The sequence below is a fragment of the Branchiostoma belcheri genome, unplaced genomic scaffold (assembly GCF_001625305.1).
Source record: "Branchiostoma belcheri isolate BF01 breed outbred unplaced genomic scaffold, Haploidv18h27 scaffold50, whole genome shotgun sequence".
NCBI classification, from domain to species: domain Eukaryota; kingdom Metazoa; phylum Chordata; class Leptocardii; order Amphioxiformes; family Branchiostomatidae; genus Branchiostoma; species Branchiostoma belcheri.
In genome coordinates this window covers 192,153-198,395 of record NW_017804132.1, presented here as the reverse complement: position 1 = coordinate 198,395, position 6,243 = coordinate 192,153, and positions in this window count along the sequence as shown.

Here is a 6,243-nt window from a genome sequence, read left to right as displayed (position 1 = left end):
GATTTAAAATCTAGACATAAAACATCAATTGACATTTACAATAGTAACAATAATAGATTCATATTTACAGATTTGCATATAAAATCCTATACCACTACGTAGAATGCTGAGACAATAACTTCAATGCACGTGGTATAAACGACTTCTTAGGTTAAATGTGGAGCCCGGACGTCGCATCCACAACCACAGGGTCAAGTTACAAGGGGTTAATCACGTTGCTTTACGCGTTGTTAGGAATAAAATACAGAACACATATTGTCTGTGTATTTGTATTTGTGCATTTGTTCATGTTTTCCTCTGTTCGCTTCCTTGTCGTCAATGCAATATTCAGCAGATGAAATCTCAGGCTGTTGACAGGATGTTGCTGTCAAAACCAGGAGGACCTAGGACTATTTCGAGCTGGCAATCGAAATTCAGCGCGCCTTGTTTTCGCACAGTTGTGGTTGCATATGTTTTTACCATGATGGTTTTGTCCTCGAGAAGATTTTCACTTTTGGGTCCAAAAAATCGATGATGCCTCGTTGAGTTAAGCAGACCAACTTATCATGCAAGGTATTAAAATAAAGAAACAATTTATATAGCTTTCTGGGGCCTGCGGTTCGATAAGGTAAATAATTATAGACGGATGCTATTGTAAAAATTGCAGATTTTAGGATCCACGTGTTTTATGTAGAAACAAGCATGTTTTAGCTTTTTTTAGACATTGAAGGTGCATGTAGATTTGTATATAACATACCTAAAACAATTAGGCTAATAAATAAACTGTGTACTTGTCCCTAAAGGTAAACAATATTTTGGACATGTGCAGAAATTAACATAATGGGCAATTAGTTTAGTTGTGCCCATTCAAATATATATTTTTGTTTACTTAAATACATCACCAAATTCTAAGGAGAACAAAAATTCAAAAACACACCAAGATACTGTATCGGGTTTAGCGAACGTTTAACTGGTTGTAACACAGAGCGTGAAAGGTTTATGAACAGTATGGATGCATTTCGTACTCAAATATATGTTCTTGAGTTTAAGTTGTCCAGCTCATGAAAACCTGACCATTTTCTGAGAACTGGCGACATCAATTTTACACTGCGAGTTCGACCGTCCGTGGAAAAAAACGCTCAAGTTAAGGCATCACAAGTTCATTTACTATATTTGTTTCTTAAAATACTCCACGCACACTTTGTGCTTCATTATCAGAGATGTACTTCCAAGCGATCCCCCGAGCTGTGCTCGATTTGAAATTTCTACCCAAAAATACGCGCGATCCTCGGTCAAACTATTCCTTTTTTAACTATTCCTTTTCTTTTACATCATTTCCTTTACATTTAATCAATAATTTGACCACAGAGTAGTTGCCCATCACCAAAAGATTACAAAACAGATTGTAGAAATTGCATACGAAAAAACAGTGTCCTCAACAGCATCAATACATCAAACTAAGAATATCGACAGCAAGAAAGGCTTGGATTTTTGCATTCCTACCTGTTGCAATGTTGGAGATGTTGGTGTTAGGCAGAAAGACGCCGGGATGAGCGGCCGCCAGATTTCGAAGCCGCGCTCTGTTGCAGTCTCGATCTCGTAGGCGCAGTCAGGGCAGTTATCCACCAGGGAGTGGCCGTCTTGCTTCTTTTAAAGCTCTCACGTCAGTCGCTCGTCACTGGCCTTGAACACGTACGCGTGGGCGCGGAAAATGGTCGACTGTTCCCAGGCTGCTGTAGAACGACATCAGGATTTCATAAGATCAGAACACTAAATTTTACTAATAAGCACACAGATACACATTGCAATGTGTTGATTTGATTGGATTGCAAATGTTTCTTGGACCATTATTCTCTTTTTTTTAGCACCAAAAATAGGTGAACTGTTTGGATTTTTAAACCTATGAGACTTTTCAGGTCAGGATAACGAGATTTAGCGACTAATGATTAGCGGGGAATGATTCGAAAACAAAGCAAATTTATATGGGATGAAAGGATATTCCTTCAGCTTTAAGAACAGAACTTTCCAGATTCAGACCACAAGATCATGACCACGGACAGGAACTGTCGTTTTCTTCACAAGGCACAGATATGATTGAGGGGAGACATCCCAGTTTATTTCCGGTACCCATGTGAGGCTAAACCCCGGGCCCCCGGTACCCTCAACTCTAGCGAGCGTCTCTTTCGGGGAAAGATTCGAAAACAAAACAACTGTATATGGGATGAAAGGATATATAATAATTGTTTATTGATTGATCGAAGATAGAAGAGTACAATCGCTAGCATGTTGCAGCACAACTAATAAGTAGTGCTGAATTATATGCTAGTTTAAAAACAAAGAAACAAATATTGCACAGTTAACAAATACACAACTAGACAAGTGAGTATCTCACAGTTAACATATAGACAACTAAATATTAAGCGAGTAAAATGAACTTAACAGTATTTACAATATCAACCAATAAATTATCAATATCGTCAGTGTAAAAATTATTAATTTTATCGTATGTTACGTGCTAACTGATCTTGGTAGGGCTGGTCATGGGAGATTTACTATGTGCCATATTTGTTTAATAGACTTGTAAGATAGGGGATCGGGCTATTTTTGTATCGATTTGTTCTCGGGAGGGGGGCAAAGAGCTGGTTAAACTGTTTACATTTTCTAACATGGATCGTCTCTCGGCATGGTGGGAGCCAGGGTCTAAAGGGAGAGTTAAAAAGGGATCTGGCAAATTTCAAACTTAGGTCTTCCCTCCTCTTTTCAAGGGAGGGGAGACCTAGGTTGGATAAGGCGTCGTTATAGCATGTGTACTCAGGACCAAGGGTTATCCGTAATGCACGTTTCTGAATGCGTTCAATCTTCCTGGTTTGTAGGGCCGTAATGCCAGAGGTCCAGATGGGTGCTGCATATTCAAGAATGGGGCGTATATACATTTGGTAAAAATCGATTAGGTCATTTGAAGGGAGCCCAAAACGTTTCAATTTCTTTGGTAGGAAGAGTCGGGAACTAGCTTTGCTTATAATGGATTCAACGTGCTTGTCCCATTTCAAATTGTGGGATAGCCATAGGCCGAGAATACATGCGTCATCTGTATATTCTAGTGGCTTATCATTGACGGATATCCATTCAGCTACAAGACCAACTGAGTTTTGTTTCTCCAACCTCTTGAATTTCGGTGAAATGCACCACAAACAAAAACATTATTTTGATGCCAAAATAGATTCACAAATCGGAATTTTATTTACGATAATTCAATAGCTAAAGATTTCCGCAGAAATTACTAATGTAGAAGAAAAACACAAACCATGAGTCAATTTTAAAGAAATTCGACACTCTAGTAGTCAATTTGAAAGAAAATCCTAGGACTAAAAATTTTGTAATCATCCACAGAGCAAGGTTCTACATATCTGCTTACACGACGCCGCGGAGCTACATCTGAAAAAATGCTGGTATTTTAAAGGCTCGAAAACAAAATAATTTTTTTCAAAAAAGCACCACTTTTAAAACTTTTTAGCGATTTTAGTATCTGTTGTCATTTCGAAGCAGATTGTATGAAATGTGACCCAAACTTGGACCTTCGAAAGCCGAACAGGTCGCTAATTTCATTCATCAAGAACGATTTTTCACGTTTTCATGTGCTTTGTTAATTATTATTTTGGATTATACGTAAACATCGTGGATCACATTCTAATAATAAAACCCGGGTTAAACAAATCCAGACGTCCGACACAAATTGTGGCCATGGTTGATATTATCAGAATCAAGACACAGAAGAAAAATGGGCAAAATGAGATGAATGTAACATGCCTTCTGTCTTAGTGGACACGCAGAATCACCCACCCACAAATATAATGTAGATACTAGTAGTCACCCCCCACCACACACAAAAACACACCCACATACACACACACGCACACACACACACACACGCACACACACACACACACACACACACACACACACACACACAATCATACACACAAACACATCGATATCCATTTCCTGTTTGTGTTTTCCCCCGTTTGCCTGTGTACGTCTTACACGTCTTCGCATCGTACATCCACCTCCATTCTGTTATCTAACATCATATAGCCAGCTGCAGATGATTTTGATAACTCAGGAACACCCACTTGACATTCAAAGCAGTATAAGGCCACACAGACGTAATTCTATGGTTGACATCCGCGCGCGCATTGATTTTCGACTGTTCTAAAAAAAATGACGTCATCCGAGGCTCTGGCCTGGCTCTAGGCCTGGCTCTAGGCCTGGGTAGTCCATGGTAGCTTGCTATATAGCGACAATACGAAGCCGGTGGTAACTCTGGAGGATTGCATCCAGGCTACCAAAGCCCCACGACTCAAGACCTCAGTACATACGTACAGTGTCGATTCATAAATTCCGCAAAAAGCCAGCATGTGCCGGCCTGCCGTATATGTTGCTATGTTCTGCCCCAAATTCACAACACCAGCTTTGCCTTTGTATTCCTGTGATTTAGTAGCTATTTTTATTTTTGGCCGGATTTTTTTTATTTTATTCGCCCGCGCGCACTAGTTTGGGGGTCTTCGCTGGATGTCATCCATAAAATTAAGGCGGTGTGGCCTAATTAGCTTTACCACCCGACAAAGGTTTGGATATGAGCCTAAGATGAAAGCCCTTCTGCCTGGTGAAAATGCCGCAGGACAGACAACCAAAGTCAACTCCTTAGTTGGGTTATCAAAAGAGGCGAGAAACTCCGGTATCAAACAGTTGGTTGTCTGTCCTATGACATTTTACCAGGCAGAAAGGCTTTTATCAATGGGTTCATATTAGAAGCTTCGTCGGCTGACACCTGACATTTGCAACCGCATATTCAGCTTTACCAGCCTAGATCAACTCAAAAGAGACGAGGTATCAGAAACCTGACACCCTGAGGAGATTCATTAAGGGTGGAAGTATAGTGTCCATGGTGCGGACGTCATCGGTAACACGATAGCTTGTTTGTGTCATATTGCTTCCGTAGATGCGAAGTTTGTGTTTCTTTCCTAACTTCATGGTAAACTTTTACTCTATCTACAAGCCCCTGTCACACATTCACAAATTTGGCCTCCCTTACGCTAGCCGAACGCCCGCCAACTATGGTTAGGAGTGGGTACCAGACCACACCCCACACACCCTGCGTCCGCTGTATACTAACAGCTTGTACATAAATGACATGACTTAACGAATAACAACATGCTTCTTTTCGGAGTAGAATAAAAGTTTATTCAGGGACCGAGGTTGCTTGAAATAATGAGATCACAATATAAACATTGTCATCTAATAAAAAAAAGCATTCGCCCGAGATACAGTCACCGATATAGTATCAACTAGAGACTGTAACATTGTTTAACAGAATGGTAACCTTCACCATGGTCTAGCACTTGCTACATAATGTAACCCAACACCACAGGGTGTATGTTACAGCTACAGCAACAGCAACAGTTAACATTATCACAGACGTCTGGTCCAGGTCATTGACCTTATTTGTTTGGAGGGAAATAGAGAAAAAGTATTTTATCTTTCTTTCCTTCTAGAAAAGTGACATGACATCTGTCCATCTCTATGTCATCCTGTTTGGCTCTCCGGTAATTAATATTTTCATTTTCTAGAAATCAAAGTACGACGATATCAAAGTACATGTAGTATGTTATGCAGTTGTGCATCCTGTTTTCCTCCCAGGCCCCTCCTCTGTTCGCTTCCCTGTCGTCAATGCTGTTTTCAGCACATGAAATCTCAGGCTGTTGACAGGATGTTGCTGTCAAAACCAGGAGGGACTATTTCGAGCTGGCAATCGCAATTCAGCGCGCCTTGTTTTCGCACAGTTAACTGGCAGAAATACGAAGCAAACTGCAAATGTTTCTTGGACCACTATTCTCTCTTTTTAGCGCCAAAAATACGATGGGTGAATTGCTTGATTTGCTAAACCCAGGGGACTGTTGTAGAAAAACAGAACTTTTCAGGTCCGGATAAAAAATCAGCACGGAACTGTCGATTTCTTCACAAGGCACAGATATGATTGTGGGGACACATCCTAGTCACATCCGGATGTATCAATTGTGGTTCAGCATGGGGGAAAATGATATTAATATCACTTTACAAACATGCGCCGCGCAAGTCGTACAAGCGAAATTATGTAAAAAGTTGGCTAGTTATGTATTCATTGCAGCATTATGTATCGGAAAATAGCACTTCATTCTGGAGGTTAGTACTCCTTTAAAATCATACGTGAACATGGTTGCTCATATT